General features: G+C 51.4%; 1 long non-coding RNA gene across 1 annotated transcript; it reads left to right on the top strand.

Moving 5' to 3' along the window:
- The first annotated feature begins 8,515 nt into the window (after positions 1-8,515).
- LOC137421480 (uncharacterized) lies at positions 8,516-25,384 on the top strand. Its single transcript, XR_010983337.2, has 9 exons — positions 8,516-8,605; positions 14,955-15,190; positions 15,357-15,544; positions 18,023-18,164; positions 18,867-19,005; positions 23,995-24,129; positions 24,212-24,337; positions 24,546-24,685; positions 24,767-25,384. It is a non-coding gene; the product is annotated as an uncharacterized LOC137421480 (long non-coding RNA).
- Positions 25,385-27,358: the final 1,974 nt, after the last annotated feature.

Here is a 27,358-nt window from a genome sequence, read left to right as displayed (position 1 = left end):
CAAAACAGCCAAGCTTTCCTCACGCAGTGTGTCACCTGCAGCATACCTGGCAATTATACTGCACTGAGATAGATGGCTAACGTCTGTTGACTCATCTAACGCGAGAGAAAAGTATGTCCCGGCGTTTATGTCCTTAATTTGTGTTTCCTCGACTTGATTTGCCATCATGATGCTACGATCGTGCACAGTTCTTGCTGACAGGGGCATGTCTTTTATTCGTTTGATTATCTTGTCTTTATTTGGGAAGTCATCAAACAGTTCATTGGCCACATCAAGCATGAATGTTTTGGCATACTCGCCATCTGTGAATGGCTTTCCATTCCTTACTATTGCCAAAGCACCCGCAAAGCTAGCGGAATTCCCGTCACCTTGCTTGGTCCACACACGTAGTTGCTGCTGACTCGTCTGCACTCTCCGCTGTAGCTCCTCGCATGCCCTTTTCCTGCTGTCCCCCGCTGGATATTTCGATGCAAATGAAGCATGGTGCGTATCGAAGTGCCGCTTTATATTTGACCATTTCATCGATGCAATTTTATCATTGCATATTAGACATACCGCAGATCCTGCTCTCTCACCAAATGCAAATTCCTCTGTCCACGCAGCCTGGAATGCACGGTAATCATCGTCTTTTTTTCTTTTCGCCATCTTTTCCGTTACAAGGGTTGAAGCGGATAAACTAGTTGGCTATCTGATAAAATTGATTTCTTCACCTTTACAATGACGCGGACATGCTCGCGAGCCATTGGTTCCCGACCCGACCCACGGGTGACCCGTGACCCGTGAAATTTATCTTCAAAACTAATTTCTGTTTACTTTAAAATGACACAGTATTATTAAGAAATATCACAAGTATTTTAAAATCAGTTCCAAACTGATTTTTTTTTTTTCAACTCAAAATTGTCTGGGAGCCATATGCCGTCACCAGAAGAGCCATATATGGCTCGCGAGCCATAGGTTCCCGACCGCTGATCTAAACGAACAATATAGTGATTGCCACTATTTATCATACATTAAAGTACCAATCGAGATTGAAGTTGGCAACCACACGAACGAACGATACTGAAGTGTGGTGCTGCGCACACACAACTTGCTTGCCAAAGAGGTAGGCCACAACGCGTTTGTTAAAACAAAAGAGTCTTTATTTCGAAAGCTCGAACTGCAGCACAGAGCAGGCTCGTGGGCTCGAGCTTAGAGCCCGCATATATGTGCCGAGGCCACGCCTAGTCCCCGGGCGTGGCCGATCGGTCGAAGGGCGGGGCATGTGCCATCGGTCCCCGCCTGGGCGCTCGCGCCACCCACTGGTGCGCGGAATTATTACCCCTTGTGCCCGCCACACGCGCCCCCCCCAGAATTCCCGTGCACCTGAATTGTGAGTTTGCGGGGAAGCCGGATGACCCGGCCGAAACGCCCCCTGGCGATGGGTGCAGGGCTGGGGGGTAGCGGGCTGGGGGGTGCCGGGGGTCCGACCGCCGGGGGGCGGCCTCGACGTGGAGGCAGAGCTGCTGGCGGGGGTGCCGGGGGTCCGACCGCCGTGGGGCGGCCCTGACGCGGAGGCAGAGCTGCTGGCGGGGGGTGGTCCGGATCGAGGTGGGCCGGCTTGAGGCGGTCCACGGAAATGCGATCCGGGGCACCTCCGATGTCGACCGTGAAAAATTTGTCCCCGGTCTCCAGCACACGGAAGGGCCCGTCGTACGGGAGCCGGAGCGGTGCCCGGTGGGCGTCGTGCCGGATGAACACGTACTTTGCCGTGCGAAGCTCCAGGGCGACGTGGGAAGGCGGGCAACCGTGGTGTGCAGTTGGCACCGGGGCGAACCTCCGGGCGGTCTCCTGAAGGGCGGAGCGCTGTTGCGCCGCGGACCAAGGAGCCGTGGAGTCGGGGATAAATTCACCCGGTACCCGCAGTGGTTGCCCGAAGACCAGCTCCACCGAGGACGTGCGCAGGTCGTCCTTGGACGCCGTCCTGAGGTCCAGCAGGACCCAGGGGAGTCTGTCGACCCAGCCGCCGTCGCGGAGGCTGGCCCGGAGCGTGGCCTTCATGGAGCGATGAAAGCGCTCGCACATGCCATTGGCCTGGGGGTGGTAGGCCGTGGTGCGGTGAAGTTTCACCCCGAGCCCTTACGCCACCGCGGCCCAGAGCTCCGAGGAGAACTGAGGGCCGCGGTCGGACGAGATGTCCGAGGGGGCAGCGAACCGGGCAACCCAAGTGGCGATAAAGGCTTGCGCCACCTCAGCCGCAGACGTCGCCGCCAATGGGACGGCCTCCGGCCACCGTATGGTGCGGTCGACCATGGTGAGGAGGTGGGTGAACCCTCGCGAAGGGGGCAGAGGTCCCACCAAGTCGACGTGCACATGGTCGAACCGCCGCTCGGGGACCGTAAATGGGGCCAACGGTGCCTGGGTGTGGCGGTGGACCTTTGCGCGCTGGCACGCGAGGCACGTCCTGGCCCAGTCGCGGACGTCCTTCCTGAGGCCATGCCAGACGAACTTCGCCCCGACGAGTTTCTGGGATGCCTTCGTGCCAGGGTGGGACAGGCTGTGGATGGCGTCGAACACTGGGCGCCGCCAGCCAGCGGGCACGATGGGGCGAGGCCGGCCGAGGGAGACGTCGCATAGGAGGGCCGTGCCCGTGGCGTCGAACGGCACCTCGGTGACGCGGCGGCCCGCCAGGCCTGGACGCCGGGGTCGGCGGTCTGGGCCTACGCCATCCGGGCATAGTGCACGACGGACCGGGAAAGGCAATCCGCCACCGGGTTGTCCTTACCCGCCACGTGACGGATGTCCGTCGTGTACTCGGACACGGCAGAGAGGTGGCGCTGCTGCCGTGCCGACCATGGCTCGGCGACCTTGGCCATCGCAAACACAAGGGGCTTGAGGTCAACGAAGGCCGTGAACGGGCGGCCCTCCAGCAGGTGGCGGAAGTGTCGGACCGCCAGGTGGAGCCCGAGCAACTCGCGGTCGAAGGTGCTGTACCGGCGTTCGTGCGGGCGAAGCTGCCGGCTAAAAAACGCCAGCGGTTGCCAAGCACCACGCACCCATTGCTCGTGCACCGCGCCCACCGCGTCTTCCGACGCGTCGGTGGTGAGGGCGATCGGGCGCCAGGTGCGCCAGCATGGTGGCGTCGGCCAGAGCCAGCTTTGCGCCCGCGAACGCCGCGGCCATCGGCTCCGACCATGCGATGTCACGTTTGCCCGGCTTGCCCCAGAGGGCCTCATGCAGGGGGCGGAGGAGCCGGGCGACGTGGGGCATGAAGCGGTGGTAAACGTTTACCATGCCCAGGAACTCCTGGAGCCCCTTGATCATGCGGGGCCGCGGGAAATCCCTGACCGCCTCCACCTTGGCCGGTAAAGGGACGGCCCCGTGCTCGGTGATGCGGTGCCCCAAGAAGTCGATGGTGGCGACACCGAAACGGCACTTGGCGGGGTTGATGATTAGGCCATGCTGGCCCAGGCGTTCGAAAAGCGTGCGGAGGTGGAGCAGGTGCTCCTCCCGGGACGCGCTCGCGACTAGGATGTCGTCCAGGTATACAAACAGGAAAGGTAAGTCGCGCAAGACGCTATCCATAAGCCGCTGGAACGCCTGGGCCACATTCTTCAACCTGAAGGGCATCCTTAGGAATTCGAAGAGGCCGAAAGGGGTGATGACGGCCGTCTTCGGGACGTCGTCCGGTTGGACGGGGACCTGATGGTAGCCCCGGATGAGGTCCACCTTAGAAAACACGGTCGTGTTGGCCAACCGGGCGGAAAAGTCCTGAATGTGTGGGACCGGGTAGCGGTCGGCGGTGGTGGCATCATTGATCCGGCGGTAGTCCCCGCACGGCCGCCATCCCCCGCTGGGCTTCGGCACAATGTGCAGCGGAGAAGCCCAAGCACTGTTGGAGCGCCGTACGATCTCCAGCCGCTCCAGCGTGGCGAACGCCGCCTTTGCCATGGCGAGCTTCATGGGCTCGAGTCAGCGTGCCCGGGCATAGACCGGCGGCCCGACAGTGGGGATGTGGTGCTCCACCCCGTGTTTAACGGCCACCGCTGAGAAGGTGGGCCGCGTGAGGGCCGGGAAACTGGCGAGGAGGCGGGTAAAGTCGTCCGCTGCCGGAAGCGTGCAAACTAAACTCGCCGGGACGGAACCTTCCAGCAAGCCGCTCGGTGAGCTGCTCAATGAGCCGCTCAGCGAACAAGCGAGCGAGCTAAAGGTTTCGGCCTGAACGAGCCGTCTGTGCTTCACGTCGACCAACAACCCATTCGCACATAGGAAGTCCGCACCAAGCAATGCCATTGGCACGCTGGTGGTCACGAACGACCATTGAAAGCGCTGCCCTCCGAACTGCAGGGAGAGGCAGCGCTTCCCGAATGTGCAGATGGGTGTACCGTTGGCGGCAAGCAACGCGGGGCCCCGGCCCGCGGTTCGCTTGTCGGACGTGGAGGCGGGGATGACGCTTACCTGCGCTCCTGTATCGCAGAGGAAACGGCGCCCGGACAAGGTGTCCGTAATGAACAGGAGGCTGCCGGAATGGCCGACGCTCAGGGCCGTTAATGAGCGCCGGCCCGGTCGTTTCCCGAATTGTCAAACGAGCATGGCGGGCGACACGTCCTAGCCTTGTGGCCGAACCTGGCGTGGAAATAGCACCAGGCTTGCGGCGGCGGCCCCGGCCGCCGCGGTGTTCTCGGTGGTGGTGGGAGGGGCGCGGCAGCGGCCACGAGGGACGCTGTAGCCTCTGCCCCGGGATCCACGACGGCAGCACTGTAACTCGACCGCGTGTCGCAAGCCGCGAAAAACTTTTCGGCCTCTACGGCCAGGGCGCGGGATTCCCTTATGTTGGAACCGGCCAGCATGAGGCGTACCTGTAGAGGTAGCTGGCGTAGGAAAAGCGCCCGGAATAAGAAATCCGGGGCTTGGTCACCCAGCAGCGACAGCATAAAATCCATCCGCACGGATGGTCGTGTGTCGCCGAGTTCGGGAAGGTCCAGGAGGCGGTCGGCCCGTTCGATCTCCGTGAGGCCGAACGTGGCGATGAGGAGACGTTTGAGCGCCCTGTACTTGTGGTCGACCGGCGGGTGCCGCAGGATGGACATGACTCGGGCGGCAGTGCTGGGCCCGAGGGCGGCGACCACGTGGTAGTAACGGGTCTCGTCCGCCGTTATGCCTCGAAGCTGAAATTGCGCTTCGGCCTGCACGAACCACACGTCGGCCTTTGCTTCCCAAAACTCTGGGAGTTTTACTGCGATGGCGTTGGTGGCCGTGGCGCGTTCGGTGGTCAGCAACGGCTGAACCAATCGGGGTCACCAGTGAAGTGTGGTGCTGCGCACACACAACTTGCTTGCCAAAGAGGTCGGCCACAACGCGTTTGTTAAAACAAAAGTCTTTATTTCGAAAGCTCGAACTGCAGCACTGAGCGGGCTCGAACTTAGAGCCCGCATATATGTGCCGAGGCCACGCCTCATCCCCGGGCGTGGCCGATCGGTCAAAGGGCGGGGCATGTGCCATCGGTCCCCGCCTGGGCGCTCGCGCCACCCACTGGTGCGCGGCATTATTACCCCTTGTGCCCGCCACAATACATTTATTTTCCGGAAAAAAAAGTTAGATTGTGGGAGCTGTGCTCGCACGATAAAGCCAGACAAAATGGACGACACAGGAACGAAGTTTCACTGAGCTATTTATTTAGCTCAAAACCAAAGAACTCAAAAGCACACTAATCTGCCCATCAAACGGGCGGCAATTTGTATCGCAAACTCAACACACAAAAGCCACGCCTCTCAGGCGGGGCATGGTATGCAAAATAGGTAAGTCACGTGTTCGCCCGGGAAAGGCAAGTCTGGACACGCCCGGGCGAGTCCGGACAAGTGACTGCTCGCCGGTTGCGTCATCGGCCGGTGCACGGTAATTGTGCCATGCTTCCGGTAACCGCTACATGCGCCCCCCCAGAATTAACCTGCACAGGGAGAGTCAGTTTGAGGGGGGTCCTGATGACCCGGCCGAAACGACCCCTGGCGATTCGTGTAGGGGTGGTAGGTGGCGTGGCGGTGGATGGTCGGGCGGGGGGCTTGGTTGATGGGGGACGGCCCCGTCGTGGAGGAAGGGCCAACCGTGGAGGTTGGTTGAGGTCCAAATTGGCCGGCTTGAGGGCGGTCCACAGAGATGCGGTCCGGCTTCCCGCCGATGTCGACGATGAACGACTTGTCGTCCCTCTTCAGGACCCGGAAAGGTCCATCGTACGGCGGCCGGAGCGGTCCCCGGTGTGCGTCGTGCCGGATAAAAACGTACTCCGCAGTGCGAAGTGCTGGGGGGACGTGGGGTTTGGGGCAGCCGTGGTGGGACGTGGGCACGGGGCCAAATCTCCTGGCGGCCTCCTGGAGGACCGAGCGTTGGCGAGCCGCGGACCAGGGGCCGGTGGCGTCATGGATGAATTCGCCCGGCACGCGCAGTGGCTGGCCGTAGACCAGCTCGGCGGTGGAAGCCTGGAGGTCCTAGTTAGGGGCTGTTCGGAGGCCCAATAGGACCCACGGGAGCCTGTCGGCGCAACCGTCGTCCTGGAGGCTGGCTCTGAGAGCGGCCTTCATCGAGCGGTGGAACCACTCGCACAAGCCGTTGGCTTGGGGGTGGTAGGCCGTGTTGCGGTGAAGCTTGACCCCCAAGGCCTGGGCGACCGTGCCCCAAAGCTCGGAGGTGAATTGCGGGCCTCTGTCGGAGGAGATGTCCGAGGGCGCGCCGAGACGGGCAATCCAAGTGCCAATGAAGGCCTGCGCCACGTCGGCGGATGTTGTTGATGCCAGCGGGACGGCCTCCGGCCACCTGGTGGTCCTGTCCACCATCGTGAGGAGGTGGGTGAAGCCCCGCGAGGAGGGAAGGGGTCCCACCAGGTCCACATTGACGTGGTCGAAGCGCCGCGCAGGCACGTCGAATGGTGCCAACGGGGCCTGGGTGTGCCGGTGGACCTTCGTGCGCTGGCAGGCGACACAGGCATTGGCCCAGTCGCGGACATCCTTACGTAGCCCGTTCCAGACGAACTTTGCTGCCACGAGCTTCTGTGATGCTTTCCGGCCCGGGTGGGAAAGGCCGTGGAGGGCGTCAAAAATGTGCCGCTGCCATCCGGTGGGCACGATGGGCGAGGTTGACTCAGGGAAACGTCGCACAGGAGAACTGTGCCTGTGTCCTCGAAGGGGATGTCGGCCAACCGCAGGCCTGTGTCCGCTGTCCGGAGGGCTTGCACCGTGGGGTCGGCGGTCTGGTCGGCCGCCATGCGGGCGAAGTCCACACCCAGGTGGATGGCTTTCGCCTCGGACCGGGAGAGGCAATCGGCCACAGCATTGTCATTGCCCGCGACATGCCGGATGTCCGTCGTAAATTCGGACACGGCGGAGAGATGGCGCTGCTGGCGGGCCGACCACGGCTCCGTAACCGTGGCCATGGCGAAGACCAGGGGTTTGTGGTCCACAAACGCCGTGAACGGGCGGCCCTCCAAAAGATGGCGGAAGTGGCGCACAGCCAGGTAAAGGCCGAGGAGCTCGCGGTTGAAAGCGCTATACTTGCGCTCGTTAGGGCGAAGCTGCCGGCTGAAGAAGGCCAGCGGTTGCCAAGCCCCGTTCACTGTGGGGGGTCCTCTTTAGGGGCCGTTCGGGAACGGCTGGCTTGGCAAGCTGTCATAGGATGACGTCATCGGTCACGTGGTTTGGCAGCCATTATTTGACAGAAAAACTAACCCGATCTGATCAACACGAAACTTCACAAACGTGATCCCCTACCCATACATATGCAGAGTGATGGCATCTACCCGCTGTTGGACTATGCGGAGGCATATTGGCGACACAGTCGCATTCTTCTAGTTTTCGTACATGATCTAAGGCCATAGGGAGCTGCACACCTCAGAGATAAAATACGAGAAACTTAGTGCGGAACAGACAGGGCCCCGAATCATTAAGTAATATACCATTCTTCGGAAGCAAGTTTAAGTTTGACTGTTCTATCTGCGAGCATTAACTTTGGAATGGTACGGAACCCACGGCACGAGTTGAAAAGGGCCACGGTGTACCAGTAAACTGCCTTTTGGTTTTGTAGTGTTGCTCCTTCGAGGTTTTTACAATCCTGTGCAATGTTTGTCAACCGATGGTTCTTTGTCCATGCTGCATTCTTTATAAATGCTGAGCAACAAGTGCGGGAGCAACATGCACCATTTTTGAAGTCTTTGCTAAACTTGGCCCGGGTTTTGCACTGTCGACCTCCGAGACTCAGAACAGAAGCTCGAACCATTAAAACACTGAGTCTGGTCGTTTTGTGCCTGACAACTGCAGGGCCAATGAATAACATTCACACCTATGAGGAGTGCCCTCCCTTTGGAGAGATACTCACTTACCTTCATTTTCAAGGTGTAGTCATAATTGTAACATGTGTACGCAGTGAGAGAGTCACAGCTCGTGAAGACGGTCTTCACACTTCACCATGTCTTTCTTGTCACTGTATCACACCTTTCCTTTTCACTGCATGACCTGAAATGTACTAAACACCTTCCTTTTCAATGTTGCAGACAGAAAAACAAGGAAGCCAACATTTTCAAAAAGAGTACTTTCATCCCCTCTTCACCAATGACCAATGATTCTTCAAAGGCAACACGGGTCAAGTGAGCTCTAACATCCACTGCAATGTTTTACACTTTTGTTGATGTTATAATTGACTCAAAAGTATCGACACCTGTTTGGGAAGGAGCTGGGAGGAGATAGTAGACATGCGGAATGAAATTTAAGTTTAATGATTGAAGCATTTCATGGAACTAGGACACCCGCAGACTCCGGTCGGGACAGGAAGGGTCATTCCTCTTTGGGGTATATAGATTACAGTCGATCAATGGTCGGGTCTCAAGAACATTGGGTGTGTTCATTTACCAAGTTTCTTGTGAAGAGATCGCCAAGTGGTTTAAGCATTCGAGCAAGCACTCCATTCAAAACCGTTAAGGAACGGCTGGCTTGGCAAGCGCTAGCTAGCTGCTTGGTAAAGGAGCACAACCCGAGCTTCTCCCTTTCAATTTCGTGTGAAACAGCAGGAGCGAGTTTCAAAAGTTCGCCACGAAAAATGCCACGGCAGCGGCAGAAAGGGCCATGTTATTAACCTAACATTTGTGGGGTATATAGAGTGCAGTAGATCTTCGCTCAGTTCTGCAAGTAAACCTTACTTCACGGATGTCGAGATTCCTCCAAATTTCTTCATTTTGTGTTACTAGGGCATGCCCGTACTATATATATATCTAAAATTATATCCCCCCCCCCTCTATTTACATGAAATGGTTTGGTCCATGAAATGTTTTGGTCAATTCGCAACGCCAAAGCGAACGGCGAACGCTTTACATGAAATGGTTTGGTCCATGAAATGTTTTGGTCCATTCGCAACGCCAAAGCGAACGGCGAACGGCTTGCGAGTACAGTGACAATCCCCCCCCCCCCCCCCTCTATTTACATGAAATGGTTTTAATTAGTTTTAAAACATAGTTTAACGCCAACATAGCGGCAACATAGTTTGCCAACGTGAAATAAATGAATACGCTCTCAAATGTGCCGTCCGAGGCAGAGTGTGTTCGCCACGTTCGGCACACGCGATAGCTCGCTGCTCTCTGATTGGTTGAATCGTTTTTTGGACATAGCTCGGTAAGTAATTGTCCGATTAATATGAAACCTTGAAAAGGCACATCCTCGGGTCCCCAGCAATATACCTGGCAAGTTTAAAGTATATCGGACCCGTGGTTGTCGAGAAACAGCGGTCACAGACAAACAAACAAACAAACACACATACAGAGATTACTGGAATTATAGATAGATAAAGAGCATGAGCGACTGTTTAAAAAGCTAAGCATACGTGTTTGCGGTGTATAATATTTTTACTTCCTGTAGAAGCTGTTGCTCCCCATGGAGTTATACTAGTACCGACTGCAAAGCCGCAATGAGCCGGCGAAGCCAAAGCCTCTTGCCACTATTTTACCCATCACTATGGCATCAGTAGGTTAGGTAATTGGTCGGTGTAGTAGGTACCGTACCTGGTAAGACTTGGTAAAAGAGAAGAGCAGACAGTCCTCCCCAATGGCAATACCTGCATACAATAAATGTCACAAGAAGCTTAAGGAAGTAACTATACGATGTGCTAGCTTAAGGCCTATTTTAAGAAATGTTAACTGGGCTTAACATACGTTTTCACAGTAAGTGTGTAGTCTTCTAACTTCAGTCGCTGTCAGGCGCCAGGGCTGGTTCTCTGACTCTCCGGGCACTGCAGCTTCCTCCACCAGAAGACGTTAGCTTGCAGTGATTAATTCGGTGAATTCCGTGTCAACTTCGGATATTTCCGGCCGTGAAAAACGATCTGTATTTCTAAACTAAATAAGTAAACCGCTTATACCATATTTCTGGCCGTGAAAAACTATCCCATACGGCCGCGAGATTTCTAAAAAATAATTCTTCGTCAATGTTAGAATATTTGATGCCGTTTTCACCCTCAAACGCGTAATAATATTTTTTCAAATGCTCGAATCTCATTGGTTCTGGTGTTTGATGACGATTTTCGTTGAAGATAACGAGGTTGGTCTTAACGTATTTTAATTACTAATTAGAGGTTTCATTAGATTGTGAATCAAAGAACGACGGGTGAAACAACCTCCTATTGAACTTTTTCGCAATTGTTTTATGCAAACCTCCGCATCTGGTCGATGGCGCCCACCATTGAGCGCTTTCATTTTAGAAATATTTTTGCAAATGCTCGACTCTCATTGGGTCCGGTGTTTGGTGACGCGTTTTGTTGAAGATAACCAGGCCCTGCGGGCCGATGTTGGTCTTAAATTATTTTATTAATACATTGGAGGTGCATAAGATTGTGAATCAAACGACGACGGGTGAAAGAAACTCCTAATGAACGTTTTAAATTTGTTATGCATACTTCCGCATCCGCAATATGGCTGCGTCCACTGCGCTTCGGATTCTCGAGCCAAGGCATAATCAGGTTTTCAACATAATACGTACTCGTTTATTGACAACACCGGCTTCGCCGGCTAATATGTGCCTAGTACCGACTGCAAAGCCGCAATGAGCCGGCGAAGCCAAAACCTCTTGCCACTATTTTACCCATCACTATGGCATCAGTAGGTTAGGTAGTTGGTAGGTGTAGTAGGTACCGTACCTGGTAAGACTTGGTAAAAGAGAAGAGCAGACAGTCCTCCCCAATGGCAATACCTGCATACAATAAATGTCACAAGAAGCTTAAGGAAGTAACTATACGATGTGCTAGCTTAAGGCCTATTTTAAGAAATTTTAACTGGGCTTAACATACGTTTTCACAGTAAGTGTGTAGTCTTCTAACTTCAGTCGCTGTCAGGCGCCAGGGCTGGTTCTCTGACCCTCCGGGCACGGCAGCTTCCTCCACCAGAAGACGTTAGCTTGCAGTGATTAATTCGGTGAATTCCGTCTCAACTTCGGATATTTCCAGCCATAAAAACTTTCCGTATTTCTAAACTAAATATGTAAACCGCTTATACCATATTTCTGGCCGTGAAAAACTATCCCATACGGCCGCGAGATTTCTAAAAAATAATTCTTCGTCAATGTTAGAATATTTGACGCCGTTTTCACCCTCCGAAACGCGTAATAATATTTTTTCAAATGCTCGAATCTCATTGGTTCTGGTGTTTGATGACGATTTTCGTTGAAGATAACGAGGTTGGTCTTAACGTATTTTAATTACTAATTAGAGGTTTCATTACATTGTGAATCAAAGAACGACGGGTGAAACAAACTCCTATTGAACGTTTTCGCAATTGTTTTATGCAAACTTCCGCATCCGGTCGATGGCGGCCACCATTGAGTGATTTCATTTTAGAAGTATTTTTGCAAATGCTCGACTCTCATTGGGTCCGGTGTTTGGTGACGCGTTTTGTTGAAGATAACCAGGCCCGTGCGGGCCGATGTTGGTCTTAAATTATTTTATTAATACATTGGAGGTGCATAAGATTGTGAATCAAACGATGAGGGGTGAAAGAAACTCCTAATGAACGTTTTAAATTTGTTATGCATACCTCCGCATCCGCAAGATGGCTGCGTCCACTGCGCTTCGCATTCTCGAGCCAAGGCATAATCAGGTTTTCAACATAATACGTACTCGTTTATTGACAACACCGGCTTCGCCGGCTATTATCGACGAGAGGCTGCACTCGCTATGCCGCGTACAGAACCCAGCCGTGCCACCATGGCGACCCGGCCGCCATGTTTCTGGGGGGCAACAAGTACACGGATGCGCACACGAACGCTATGGTGTCTTGGAACGAGTGGCCGTTTAAAGTTGATTTTTATTATTTGTTTCTTTTTTCTTTAATCTAAACGAACAATATAGTGATTCCCACTATTTATCATACATTAAAGCACCAATCTAGATTGAAGTTGGCAACCACACGAATGAACGATACATTTATTTTCCGAAAAAAAAAAAGTTATATTGTGGGAGCTATGCTCGCATGATAAAGCCAGACAAAATGGACGACACAGGAACGAAGTTTCACCGAGCTATTTATTTAGCTCAAAACCAAAGAACTCAAAACACACTAATCTGCCCATCGAACGGGCGGCAATTTATATCACAAGCTCAACACACAAAAGCCACGCCTCTCAGGCGGCGTGATATGCAAAATAGGTAAGTCACGTGTTCGCCCGGGAAAGGCAAGTCTGGACACGCCCGGGCGAGTCCGGACAAGTGACCGCTCGCCGGTTGCGTCATCGGCCGGTGCACGGTAATTGTGTCATGCTTCCGGTAACCGCTACATGCGCCCCCCCCCCCAGAATTAACCTGCACCAGGAGAGTCAGTTTGAGGGTGGTCCTGATGACCTGGCCGAAACGACCCCTGGCGATTCGTGTGGGGGTGGTAGGTGGCGTGGCGGTGGATGGTCGGGCGGGGGGCTTGGTTGACGGGGGACGGCCCCGTCGTGGAGGAAGGGCCAACCGTGGAGGTTGGTCGAGGTCCAAATGGGCCGGCTTGAGGCGGTCCACGGAGATGCGGTCCAGCTTGCCGCCGATGTCAACGATGAACGACTTGTCGTCCCTCTTCAGGACCCAGAAAGGTCCATCGTACGGCGGCCGGAGTGGTCCCCGGTGTGCGTCGTGCCGGATAAAAACGTACTCCGCAGTGCGAAGTGCTGGGGGGACGTGGGGTTGGGGGCAGCCGTGGTGGGACGTGGGCATGGGGACAAATCTCCTGGCGGCCTCCTGGAAGACCCAGCATTGGCGAGCCCGCGGACCAGGGGCCGGTGGCGTCAGGGATGAATTCGCCCGGCACGCGCAGTGGCTGGCCGCCGACCAGCTCGGCGGTGGAAGCCTGGAGGTCCTCTTTAGGGGCCGTTCGGAGGCCCAATAGGACCCACGGGAGCCTGTCGGCCCAACCGTCTTCCTGGAGGCTGGCTCTGAGAGCGGCCTTCATTGAGCGGTGGAACCACTCGCACAAGCCGTTGGCTTGGGGGTGGTAGGCCGTGTTGTGGTGAAGCTTGACCCCCAAGGCCTGGGCGACCGCGCCCCAAAGCTCGGAGGTGAATTGCGGGCCTCTGTCGGAGGAGATGTCCGAGGGCGCGCTGAAACGGGAAATCCAAGTGCCAATGAAGGCCTGCGCCACGTCGGCGGATGTTGTTGATGCCAGCGGGACGGCCTCCGGCCACCTGGTGGTCCTGTCCACCATCGTGAGGAGGTGGGTGAAGCCCCGCGAGGAGGGAAGGGATCCCCCCAGGTCCACATTGACGTGGTCGAAGCACCGCTCGGGCACGTCGAATGGTGCCAACGGGGCCTGGGTGTGCCGGTGGACCTTCGCACGCTGGCAGGCGACACAAGCATTGGCCCAGTCGCGGACGTCCTTACGGAGCCCGTGCCAGACGAACTTTGCTGTCACGAGCTTCTGTGATGCTTTCCGGCCCGGGTGTGAAAGGCCGTGGAGGGCGTCAAAAATGTTCCGCTGCCATCCGGTGGGCACGATGGGCGAGGTTGGCCCAGGGAAACGTCGCACAGGAGAACTGTGCCTGTGTCCTCGAAGGGGACGTCGGCCAACCGCAGGCCTGTGTCCGCTGTCCAGAGGGCTTGCACCGTGGGGTCGGCGGTCTGGTCGGCCGCCATGCTGGCGAAGTCCACACCCAGGTGGACGGCGTTCGCCCCGGACCGGGAGAGGCAATCGGCCACAGCCGAGTCCTTGCCCGCGACGTGCCGGATGTCCGTCGTAAATTCGGACACGGCGGAGAGGTGGCGTTGTTGGTGGGCCGACCACGGCTCCGTAACCTTGGCCATGACGAAGACCAGCGGTTTGTGGTCCACAAACGCCATGAACGGGTGGCCCTCCAAAAGATGGCGGAAGTGGCGAACAGCCAGGTAAAGGCCGAGGAGCTCGCGGTCGAAAGCGCTATACTTGCCGGCTGAAGAAGGCCAGCGGTTGCCAAGCCCCGTTCACCCACTGTTCATGCATGGCGCCCACCGCATAGTCGGAAGCGTCCGTGGTGAGGGCGATGGGTGCGTCGAGCGCCGGGTGCGCCAGCATGGTCGCGTTGGCGAGGGCCAGCTTTGCGCCCGTGAACGCCGCGTCCATCTCTGTGGTCCAGGCGACGTCGTGCTTGGCCGGCTTGGCCTCTTCTTTGGAGAAACACCACAATAAAGCTAATTTAACATTGCTATACACCTCAACGTGCAACCGCATTGACGGCAATGGCGGGGAAAACCCGCTCGGGGGAGAAAACCCCCTTGGGGAGGGGGGGGGGTGGCAAATGAATGCGCTACAACCTTCATTGTGTTACCCTTCGTCATCCTGTCAAGTTTAGTTGAGATTGGATAAGCAACGACAGAATGTATTGGCGTCAAAAATTCATCAGACAGACACAAATGGCGTATTTTAGTATGATAACTGCTTTTGATGATCTCGATGTGCTATTTGGTCATCCTAAGAGAGTTCCATTTTGTGTCATGTCAATGTGGTGCAGCAATGAAAGTCCCGATGACAACAACGCCATGGTGAAGTCTGAAGAAACTTTGGGAAGTTCACCACTGAGCACCTCTCTATATAGCACCTGCCAATATTTTTCAAAAATGTTCCACAGTGGAGCAAAATGGATACAGAGGAATGTCATAACGAAAGCAAGAACTCTTCTCTCTCTCCTTATTCATGATTAATCGGGTGAGGGGGAAATTTTACCACTTCCAACATAAATTTATTGAGGTAAGACATTTCATTATTTTCCGCATTTCTAAATAGAAATTGAAATTGAATTTGTTTTGCGGACAAGTTTTTACTGTTCAGCATTTACTGTTTTGTCAACTTCAAAGGTTAATTTTTTCCTGTTACAGTTAGTGACACAATTAATGCTTTTTGTATTTCAATACAGACCCGGAGACATTTTAATGTGAGCGACTGCTCTGAGTTTGTACGGAACAAACCAAAAAATGGCCTGATATTTCAGTGAAAATTTTTCAGGAAAATTTATTTCAGGAAAAGTGAGATTTGTAATTTCAATGGAGGTTGGATATTTCAATTCTGACCCTGATGTGAGTCGGAGAGAAGACTTTTAAAAAGGTACGTGCTGCTTCCTTGGTTGTCACTCCGCGTTTATGGGATATGGAAATGGACAAAACCTGTGGATTGGCATGCATGTGGAGGAGAAAATGTCTTCATGATTGCCCTGGTGTGTTTGGAGAGAAAAGAAATCCTTAAAGATGTCACATCACTTCCCCCAAACACAATGGCTGTGTAACCTGTGTTTGGCCGAGGTTGTCAAAAGTCTAGTCACCTAGTGTGTGTGTGTGTGTGTGTGTGTGTGTGTGTGTGTGTGTGTGTGTGTGTGTGTGTGTGTGTGTGTGTGTTGACTGACTGCCTGGACGCAACTGAGGTTGTGGATGTACTGATTTACCATCTATTGATGTGGATATCGAGGTTGTGGATCCGCCGTTTGGAGAGGTCCTGGGCTGAAAGGATCGAAACCTCGAGGAAGAACGGTGCCCAGCTGATGATCCATGCAGTCGGGAAACTCGTCAATTGCTTACGGGTTAAGGTTCTTGCTTTAGGTGGAGAAACTATGTTTGAGGTTTGCAATTTAAATAAAGTTGAATATGGGATGTTGTGAAATTGACATCATTTACAGCAATCCTTTAAATTATTTATATTTAAGTTTAGGAACAACCGATACTGTACAATTAAGTGTGTGTGTGTGTGTGTGTGTCTGTGAATAAAAGAGAGAGATAGAATTGTGAGGAACAGAAATGAAAAAACGATGTGTGTGTATGTATGTGTGTGTGTGTGTGTGTGTGTGTGTGTGTGTGTGTGTGTGTGTGTGTGTGTGTGTGTGTGTGTGTGTGTATTATGTGTGTGTGTGTATTATGTGTGTGTGTGTATTATGTGTGTGTGTGTATTATGTGTGTGTGTGTGTATTATGTGTGTGTGTGTAGTGTGTGTGTGTGTGTGTGTGTGTGTGTGTGTGTGTGTATGCATTATGTGTGTGTGTGTATGCATTATGTGTGTGTGTGTGTGTGTGTGTGTGTGTGTGTGTGTGTGTGTGTTGTCGCGCGGACCCTTCCGTTAATACCAGGGCTCGCGGATGGACCGAAACGGACTTACTTGAGGCGACGACCGAACACGGATTTTACTATCAACCGCGGGAGGAAGAAGAAGTGAAGAGAAAGAAGCGGCGAAAGCACGTACCTGTGGATGGCGAACGAACTCAAACGGACACGGGGTTAACAAGGAAGAAAAAAATAATACAAGGGTTTATTTAATCAAAGGTCGGGACAGGGAAACGCGACGATAAACCTAATTCTAAATTGGGATCCCACACACCAGACTTCAGAAACGAACAAGGGATGAATTAACGAAAAGAACACGTCGTGTATTTGTGAGTGTGGTGCGTCTTAACTCGTCTGTAGTCTTGCGTCCGTCGATGTCCCACGTGGCCCCCTCCATCCACCTCCGAGCACCACCAGGCCTCGCTCCAAGCACCACGCGTCCAACGCAGGCTGGCGAGCTCCACACACGGTCGACCTCCAACACGAGGCACAAACTGAGAATGAAGAAATTGCAGGAGGAGAGAACGCAAGTGCGACTGCACGCTATCAGCCAAGTCCAAGTGAGCTCTCAAGAGTTGGACGTGACAGAGACAAAGGGACGTGCAAGCGAGAGAGAGAGACGTGCCAGGGTCAGAGCCGGATGTGCCACTCCGAGAGAACTTACAAGACAAGAGAACCAGGGGTCGAGCAAGAGCGAAAATGTCGTTCGGCCTGCCCCGAAATAACCTTGTGGCGGTGGCGTCAGCCTTGGCGCGCCACCTAATCAGTGCCCTCCACTGAATCACAGGCCTGTAGCGTGGTCATAACGCGTGCTACTCGAGGCCTGCCGGAGATGTAGCTGGCTGCGGCCCATGCGGCGGTGCCCTGAACTGCCTTCCTGTCCGTTTTCTTCCAAGGTCTTGTCAGGGAAGGGAATTTAATTAATGCGTGCACTAAAGGGCCTAACTAAGTGTCTACAGGTGTGCATTGCCATAAGGGACAAAGGTTTGATGACCAGGTTGGACACACAGGGGCGTTATTCTTAATCCCTATACTATCTAACACTCGAACATCCTGGTATGTTCACAGGTATACTCTTACCCAACAAACCGCCTCGACACACAGAACTTATTACAGGTAGATTCCCTATCACGACAGTCGGATACCTACCAACACAGATCTATCTGGCTCTAGATATTGCGCTACCCTCCCGACATAACAATATATATATATATATATACATGTGTGTGTGTGTGTGTGTGTGTGTGTGTGTGTGTGTGTGTGTCTGTGTATATATATGTGTGTGTGTCTGTGTATATATGTGTGTGTGTGTGTCTGTGTATATATGTGTGTGTGTATGGTGTGTGTGTATGGTGTGTGTGTGTGTGTGTGTGTGTGTGTGTGTGTGTGTGTGTGTGTGTGTGTGTGTGTGTGTGTGTGTGTGTGTGTGGTGTGGTGTGTGTGTTGTTGTGTCGTTTCATTGTGTCATTGCATTGACTTTGCCATTGTCTGTCAGAAGGACTGCAGGAGATGCCTGGAGACTGGACGGCACTGTCAGCGTAGAGCGGCGTGCAGTGTGGACCATGGATTGATTAACATCAGGCTGAATATTAAAGAATGAAGTTTTGCAGTGAACGCCCTGACAGAGGATCAACAAGGTTTGTTCTTTCCAATTTGTATGGTCCGACTGAGGAAGAGAATGGAAAGAGCACAGAGGTTATTTCCTGGAGCTTGTCAGATTTAAAGCCATGGAGTCATGTAAGGAGGATGGCTCTATAGAAGATATGTGGTCAATGTGTGTGTGTGTGTGTGTGTGTGTGTGTGTGTGTGTGTGTGTGTGTGTGTGTGTGTGTGGTGTGTGGTGTGTGTGTGTGTGTCTGTGTATATGCATATGTGTGTGTGTGTGTATGTATGTGCTTGTCTGTGTGTGTGTGTATGTATGTCTCTGTGTGTGTGTGTGTGTGTGTGTGTGTGTGTGTGTGTGTGTGTGTGTGTGTGTGTGTGTGTGTGTGTGTGCGCGTTTGTGTCTGTGAATAAGAGAGAGACAGAATTGTGAGGAACAGTAAAGAAAAAACGAGATGTGTGTGGGGTGTCATAGTGTGGTGTTGTTGTGTTGTGTCATTGTGCGGTGTCGAAGTGAGGTGCAGTAGTGCGGTGTCCGAGTAAGGAAGAGAATGGAGAGAACACCCACAGAGGTCATTTTCTGGAGGTTGTCAGCTTTCAAGCCAAGGAGTCATGTAAGGAGGATAGCTCAATAAAAGAGAAATGGTCGGTGTGTGTGTGTGTGTGTGTGTGTGTGTGTGTGTGTGTGACGCATTATGTCATTGTATCATTGCATTGACTTTGCCATTGTTTGTCAGGAGTGCAGGAGTTACCTGGAGGCTGGATGGCATTGTCAGCATATGGCGGAATGCAGTTCGGACCATCGATTGATTAACATCAGGTTGAATATGAAAGAATGAAGTTTTGCAGTGAACGCCCGGACAGAGGATCAACAAGGTTTGTTCTTTCCAATTTGTATGGTCCGAGTGAGGAAGAGAATGGAGAGAACACCCACAGAGGTTATTTCCTGGAGCTTGTCAGATGTAAAGCCAAGGAGTCATGTCAGGAGGATGGCTCTCCAGAAGATATGTGGTCAGTGTATTGTGTGTGTGTGTCTGTGTGTATGTGTATATGTGTATATGTGTGTGTGTGTGTGTGTGTGTGTGTGTGTGTGTGTGTGTGTGTGTGTGTGTGTGTGTGTGTGTGTGTGTGTGTGTGTGTGTGTGTGTGTGCCGTTAGTTGTTATCTCCATATGCGGGTTTCAATAGTTGGAACGGAGCCTTCCCAGGTCTCAAAGTATCCACCTTCATGCAAACATGTAAATACTGTGGAACCTCGACATTTGCGAGGGATACGTTCCTGAAACATACCACGAATGGTGAATCCACGAATGTCGGAGCATTGTTCCAATGGGAAACCAGACAAGACACTCTTGGACATCACGGTGTTCAAGTGTACCAAATATGTCTCTGCCCACATTAATACATCATTATAATAATTGTACCAAGTTTGATTTAAATCCATTCAGCTGGTCTCAAGTTATCAGATGTGACCTCTGAACTTTGGCCTCGGGAAACCAAAATATAATCAGTTAATCTTTACATCATTATACATACCTGTCGCAAGTTTGAATTAGATCACTTCAGTCGTTCTCAAGTTATAGACCTATTTCAGACTTTGACCTTTGACCTCTTGACCCCAAAATATAATCAGTTAATCTTTACATCATTATACATACGTGTAGCAAGTTTGAATTCGATCACTTCAGTTGTTCTCAAGTTATAGACCTATTTCAGACTTTGACCTCTTGACCCTAAAATATAATCAGTTAATCTTTACATCATTAGACATACCTGTAGCAAGTTTGAATTAGATCACTTCAGTGGTTCTCAAGTTATAGACCTATTACAGACTTTGACCTTTGACCTCTTGACCCCAAAATATCAGTTAATCTTTACCTCATTAGACATACCTGAAGCAAGTTTGAATTAGATCACTTCAGTCGTTCTCAAGTTTTAGACCTATTACAGACTTTGACCTTTGACCTCTTGACCCCAAAATATAATCAGTTAATCTTTACATCATTATACATACCTGTAGCAAGTTTGAATTAGATCACTTCAGTCGTTCTCAAGTTATAGACCTATTTCAGACTTTGACCTTTGACCTCTTGACCCCAAAATATAATCAGTTAATCTTTACATCATTATACATACCTGTAGCAAGTTTGAATTCGATCACTTCAGTTGTTCTCAAGTTATAGACCTATTTCAGACTTTGACCTCTTGACCCTAAAATATAATCAGTTAATCTTTACATCATTAGACATACCTGTAGCAAGTTTGAATGAGATCACTTCAGTGGTTCTCAAGTTATAGACCTATTACAGACTTTGACCTTTGACCTCTTGACCCCAAAATATCAGTTAATCTTTACCTCATTAGACATACCTGTAGCAAGTTTGAATTAGATCACTTCAGTGGTTCTCAACTTATAGACCTATTACAGACTTTGACCTTTGACCTCTTGACCCCAAAATATCAGTTAATCTTTACCTCATTAGACATACCTGAAGCAAGTTTGAATTGGATCACTTCAGTCGTTCTCAAGTTATAGACCTATTTCAGACTTTAACCTCTTGACCCTAAAATATAATCAGTTAATCTTTACATCATTAGACATACCTGCAGCAAGTTTGAATTGGATCACTTCAGCCATCCTGAAGTTATAAACCTATTAGACTTTTACCTTTGACCTCTTGACGGCAAAATCTAAACGGTTCTTCTTTACATCATTATACATAAGTGTACCAAATTTGGTCAGAATCCCATGACTGGTTCACAAGTTTTCCCGGTAACAGGATTTTTACCTAACATGACCTTTGGTTATGGGCCTTTGACCTCTTGACCCCAAAATCGAATCAGTTCATCTTTACCTCATTATACATACCTGCATTAAGTTTGACTAAGATCCCTCCAGCCGTTCTCAAGTTATCACGGTAACGAAAACCTATCACGGACGGACGGACAACCTGAAAACATAATGCCTCCAGCGACTTTGTCGGTGGAGGCATAAAAAGGGGATAGATTCCCAGTGGTTCGTAATTCATAAGGGAATTTTTAATTTTTTGAATATGAATGCACATCATTATAGGCCATGGGCTACTATAGATGGCCATGCTCCCCCACCCCCCCCCCCCCCCACCTCCCCCGCCCCCCCCCCCCACATCCCCCGCCCCCCCCCCCCCCCCACCTCCCACCCCCCCTCCACCTCCCACCCCCCCCCCCTCCCACCCCCCCTTCCCCACCTCCCACCCCCCCCTCCACCTCCCACCCCCCCCTCCCCCTACAAACCTCCGACCCTATATTTTTCTGATGCCCGAGAGTGTCCTGAACATGAAATCAAATGTTAACATTGCATAAGTTGGGATGAACTTGTCATTTGGGGCCAATGTATGGGTGTATCCTCAAAACGTGACCAATTTCGCTTCGCGTCGTGATCCGTTGGCACATTTTCATATTTTGGTGAATTATGGGGTCATTATACATACATATAGCGTTGCGTCTTTGTACTGCCCCTCGCCGTGCAGTTTTTTGAAGTGTTCCCATAGTTTTGCTGGTGCTTGGCTGGAGTTGCTCAACTTGACATTGCAAAGCATGCATTGAGGACGCTGACTTCCATCCCGTTCCGTCAAACACGTGAACCCGTACCGCACGTAATCCTCCGACCACTTCTTTTTTGCTCGACATACTCCAAAAAAAACAACAAAAAAAACCAACAAACTAATCTTAATTGAGTTTGGGCAAATAATTATATGACAAAAATTAAAAAAGGAACATGCTTAAATATAATCAGTACCCCTCTGAAAACTGAGAAATTTTAACAAAGAAAACACAACTTATAGTTACGATGACGGGATTTATTATCTACTCAACTCTATGTCACCTCAAATCCCATTATAATACTGTCGTGTGGCTGCCTTTGATTAAAATCAGACGGTCACGGAAGCCGATTGCGAAGGCCTTAGCCCTCGAGGCGAAAACTCAATGGCGGACTCCGGAAACAAAAAGCTACACCAAAGTGCGCGGGATTGAGGGGGGAGGGGGCAGCGCAATAGCCCTGCAGTCTTACCTATTAAATCAACCACACGGAAACTGCGTTCAGATATATGTGCAGAAAATAATATAAGGGTTTATTTTAAATAAAGGTCGGGACAGGGAAACGCGATGATAACTAAAGGTCCTAAATTTGGGATCCCACACACCTGACTCAACAACAGGACACAGGAATGAATGAACAAAATAAATCGTCGTGTAATGGTGATGTGGTGTGCGGTCTTATCTGTCCGTCGGTTGCAGTGTAACTCGGCTCCAAACTCCGGTGCGGAGAAACCCTCCGTCCGCCTCGCACGCTTCGCTTGGCCCGAGCCAACGCCCCGAAGCGACCCGCTCCGCGGCTCACCACGAGGTCCCGCCCGCTTAGCACCAACCCAAGCTCCAAATGCACCGAGCACCGCTCCAAGCACCACAAAGATGGCGAACCAACGACCACCAGGGACCTCCCAAGACCAAGAAGGGAAGCCCAGAGATGAGCGTGAGGAAGCCAGGAGAGAGCTGCTAACTAAGAGCTGCTGAAATGTCGTGCAGCACTAGACAGCCAGAGGGACGTGCAGCGCAAGAGCTAGAGCTAACCAAGAGCTCCAGAGACGTGCAGCGCAAGAGCCAGAGAGGCACGTGCAAAAGCCCAAGACGTGCAGCGCAACAGGAAGAATGTCGTCCGGCCCAAGAGGAAGAGGAAGAGAGAGAAGCAAATGTCGTCCCGCGTGCCCTTATATATCCTGCGGCGGTGACGTCAGCCCTGGCGCGCCACCAATCAGTCCCTTCCAGCGTCCCGCCGTTCACCGAACCTTCTCGCATCTTTCCACGTCACCGCCGCTGATTCGCCCCAGGTTCGCGCCTTTCGCATCAACCAATCACACATTCCCTGGGCAATGGTTACAGCTCGTCTTTGCGCGATGTTACCAGGCCAGCCGATGATGTAGCCGGCGGCGGCCATCGGGCAGCGCCCCGAGCTTGCCCCCTACCTGTTCTCTTCCAAAGCCATTGTCAGGGAAGGGAATTTAATTGCTGTTGCACTAAAGGGCCTATCTAAGTGTTTATATGTGCATGCATTGCCATAAAGGACAAAGGTTTGGCTACCAGGTTTGACACATAGGGGTTTATCTTGATCCCTACACTATCTAACACCCGAACATCCTGGTATGTTCACAGGTATACTCTTACCGGACAAACGGGACTACACATGGAACTTATTACAGGGTTGATTCCCTACAGCGACAGTCGAAGCATGTTACCTATCCAGATCTACCTGACTCTAGATATTGCTTTACCCCACCGACATAACAATATTACATAGAAAACTGCGAATTGTTAGTTTTGAATTGCGACCAAAAGAGTTACATCACCTCCACCTAATTTTCTGAGTAATTCAATCATATTTTATAAATGTCATCCCAGTGTTTCTCATGCAGGATGAGGCATCAGTGTTAAAGACTGCACGGTCTGCTTCACAAATCTTTAACGTCCAGTTCGTTAAACTTCACTCAGGTCAGCGTCTCTCAGCGTCACTCAGGAAGGTCAGGAAGGTCCGAAGGAAGACACACACACTGATGAATCACCTTCCCTGTGAAACACTGGGATGACAGTTTTTGCTGGGTCGGGATTCAAACGCAGAGGCGAGTGCACGTACCAGTAGGTCTCGGCCATCCTGTCAACCCTGATTAACTATTCCCCCAATGTACTTGTGTAGATATGTAAATAATCTTTCGTTAATGGAAGTATGTGGAAAACAAGAGAGAAAAACGAGTTTGTTAAAAAGTTTGAGGGTTGTAGTGTTTTTGAAAAATGTGCACAGAAACTATTTTGATGCATCGCCATCATTCTCCAGGTGGACGTTTTGGAGGTCCAGTTTTCTCGCCTCCTGCAAAAGATTGGCAACGAGCAGGATTTCGAGAGCCCTCGACTCACCCATGACGCCTTCCTTGCCAACCTGCTCGCCCAATCATTCATCCGGCTGAAACCTGTAAATCTCTTGCACGTTGTCTGCCGTTACTCTTCTTCATAGTGTGGCCATGCATAACTCACACGACTGTTTTGATGTGCAGGTTTTCCGATGCCTCCATGAAATCCTGATCCTTTGCCATGCCTTCTGTGTGGTGGCGACTTCACCTGTGGCACCGTCTCAACCATCCCAGGCTTGAACCACGACCAAGCTCAGCAACCTTATAATAGTAATTATTGTGACAGGACGGACTACTTTATAACACGAATCAATGAACCAAATGCAAGAAAACTCAGATATTGCACATAAATGCTAACCTGATTGATCATACTAAAAACCTATTTATAACCCAATCGGTGTGCTAGCCGCAAGCTCTAATGGAAGGAGAAATTGAGTCGAGACACTTGTTCACATCACATGGTTGTGGTTGTTTGCAGGGTTTCAGCAAGCAGTCCTCTTTTCTGTTCAAAATCATTTCGAGCGTGAGAAGCCACCAATCAAACCCTCACCTCTCACAGTTGCTGCTCCGCCTTGATTACAACAGGTTTTACACACAGGCCGGAGGTACACTGGGCAGGTAAACTGCACATCGGTCAGTATCGCAAAGCATTATCCACACCTCATTGCAATGTTGTAACCAATCACTCTTGTTTTTCAGCTTTCCTTTGTGAAGAATATCATCGACATTATTCATTTCATTCAGACCTGCAGCATCCACTTCCAAAACGTCGCAGCTTCTTACAATTGGTCGACACCGCCTACAAACGTCAATTTGTCCTGTGAATAGTGCTTTATGTGCAATACAACACAACAACAACATGCATTTTAAGGCCATTTTCCCTGCTTGAGCGGGGGTTAGCCTTGCGGTCCCCATGACAATCTTCTCCATTTTGCCCTATTTTCTGCATCTCTCCTTGTTAACCCCCTTGCCCGCATTTCTTCTTCCACCACCTTTAGCCAAGTCTTTCTCGGTCTTCCCCGTCCTCTATTTCCTTCTACATTCATTTCCATCACTCTTCTCAACCAGTCACTTTCATCCTTCCTCAACACATGACCAAACCATCTCAACCTGTTCCTCTTCACAGCATCAATCATAGGCTCTATTCCCATCATCTTTCGCAATTCATCATTTGTCTTCCTCTCTCTCTCAACGATACTCCGCACATCCATCGAACCATTCGCATTTCCACCCTTTCCAACCTTCGTTGCTGCTCTACGTTCATGACCCATGTCTCGCTCCCATAAATCATAACACTTCTCACACATGCAGCATACACCTTTCCCTTCAGCTTCAACGACACTCCCCTCCTCATCAGCACGCCACTCAGTTCCCGAAACTTCTTCCATGCACATCTCACTCCAGCAACCGTTGCCGAGTCTGATCCACCTTCTCCATTCAGCATGTCTCCAAGGTAGCAAAATGTTTTCACACCTTCCAGCTTCACGCCGTCTCCAAGATCCAACTCAACATTTCCTCCATGTGCAGCTCCCTCTGTGCACACTTTACATTTGAATGTAGCTGCCACACTGGTTAATGACCCTCTCAGACCACTACATTTTTTATGAACCCACTCAGCGCACATTGTACATTGAATGGAGTTCACTCCGACGCCCTTCCTGCACACAGCACATGGCCACTTCCCAGTTCTTTCCACCTCACCACATGCTTTACCACTTGCCATCACCTTCGTCTTTCCGATATTCACCTTCAGACCTTTTGTCTCCATACATTCCTTCCACTTGTTCATCTTTTCCTTCAGTCCATCCATACTTTCCGCAATCAACATCAGATCATCAGCATACAACAACTCCCACGGTAAACCCTCCTTTACGTTCTGAGCCAGCACCTCCATCACAGCTACAAATAGTAGTGGACTTAGTACCGACCGCTGATGCACTCCCACCTTCACCTCAAACTCACCACTGTTCCCGTCCTTCGTCCTTACAGCTGTGCGCGCTCTTTTGTACATTGCCATCACTACTCTGATCAATCATTCCTCCACTCCTCAATGCCCATGTCAATACTTTGCGTGGAACCCTATCGAATGCTTTCTCCAGATCAACAAACCCAAGAAACAACTTCTTCCTCTTCTCCATGTACTTCTCCTGCAACTGCCTCACAATGAAAAGCACGTCTGTCGTTCCTCTTCCTGGCATAAATCCAAACTGCATTTAGTCGATCTTCACTTTCTTCCTTATCCTACTCTCCAACACCCTTTCCAATACCTTCATTCCATGCTCCAATAACTTTATCACTCGGTACGAGCCACACTCCAGAGGGTGACCTTTCCCCTTGTATAGAGGGACGAGGGTACTCAGTTCCCAATCCACTGGAATGCGGCCTTCTTTCACCACCAGATTACAGATCTCTGTCATTCTCTTCACACCCCAACTTCCTGCTGCCTTCAACATATCTCCCACAACTCCCGTCGGCCCTCTCCCTTTTCTACTCTTCATTGCTTTTATCGCTTCCTCAACTTCCTTCTCAGTTATCTTCTCTGCCAGTCCTAAAACTGGGTTACTCTCTATGTTGCCATCTGTTACGGACTCGGCCCTAATGAGTTGTTGTGTATTGCTGTTGGTTCGGAGTATTTTAGATATTATGCTTACTGTGACTTAAGGGAACGGGTTGTTGTGAGTAAAAGATTTAAAAGCGCTCCTGGTACAATGTGGAAAAAATCCGGACCGAGCGCGGAAGAGGTGGAGCGAAGAAAAGGAGGTGGGAGGAGACCGGAAAGGCACGTGGTGGTGGTGGTGGAGGCTCCGGAGCGAGCATTGTCGAAGGAACGTCGCGAGGGAACTTTTGAGCCTCTAAAGGAAGTCCTGCCTTCAGCGTTGTGATCGCTGGGACTGTTCACATCTGCGTGTCAGATCGACATCGGATTCGGATGAACCCTCGTCGCATAAGTTCGTCGCAAGTACAAGCCCGCCGCCATTGGGACTCGCGCGCGTTGCGCGGCGTTCGCAGAACAAGGTTGCCGCGTCTGCTGGGTTCGCCTTCCTCGGTGGGTTGCCGAAGACGTGTGTGCGCGCCAGCGGCCTTTGAAGGAGACGGTGCGGTTTGCGGCTGCACTGGGTACGTGCATGTTTGGAGCGTCTTTGGAAAGCGCCCATACCACCGCCCTTGTGCGGGAACTGGATCACGTGATCTCGGGGTTGGTTCACTCGTCCAAGCCTCAATTGACTTTGAGCGGCCATTGATCTGACGATCGCCGGAGCGACTCGACGTCACCTTGGAGGAGTGCAGAGA

This window comes from Myxine glutinosa, chromosome 2 (genome assembly GCF_964187855.1).
Source record: "Myxine glutinosa chromosome 2, kmMyxGlut1.1, whole genome shotgun sequence".
Classification (NCBI taxonomy): Eukaryota; Metazoa; Chordata; class Myxini; order Myxiniformes; family Myxinidae; genus Myxine; species Myxine glutinosa.
The sequence above is the reverse complement of the archived record's forward strand: the minus strand, read 5'-3'. Positions and strand labels throughout refer to the sequence as shown.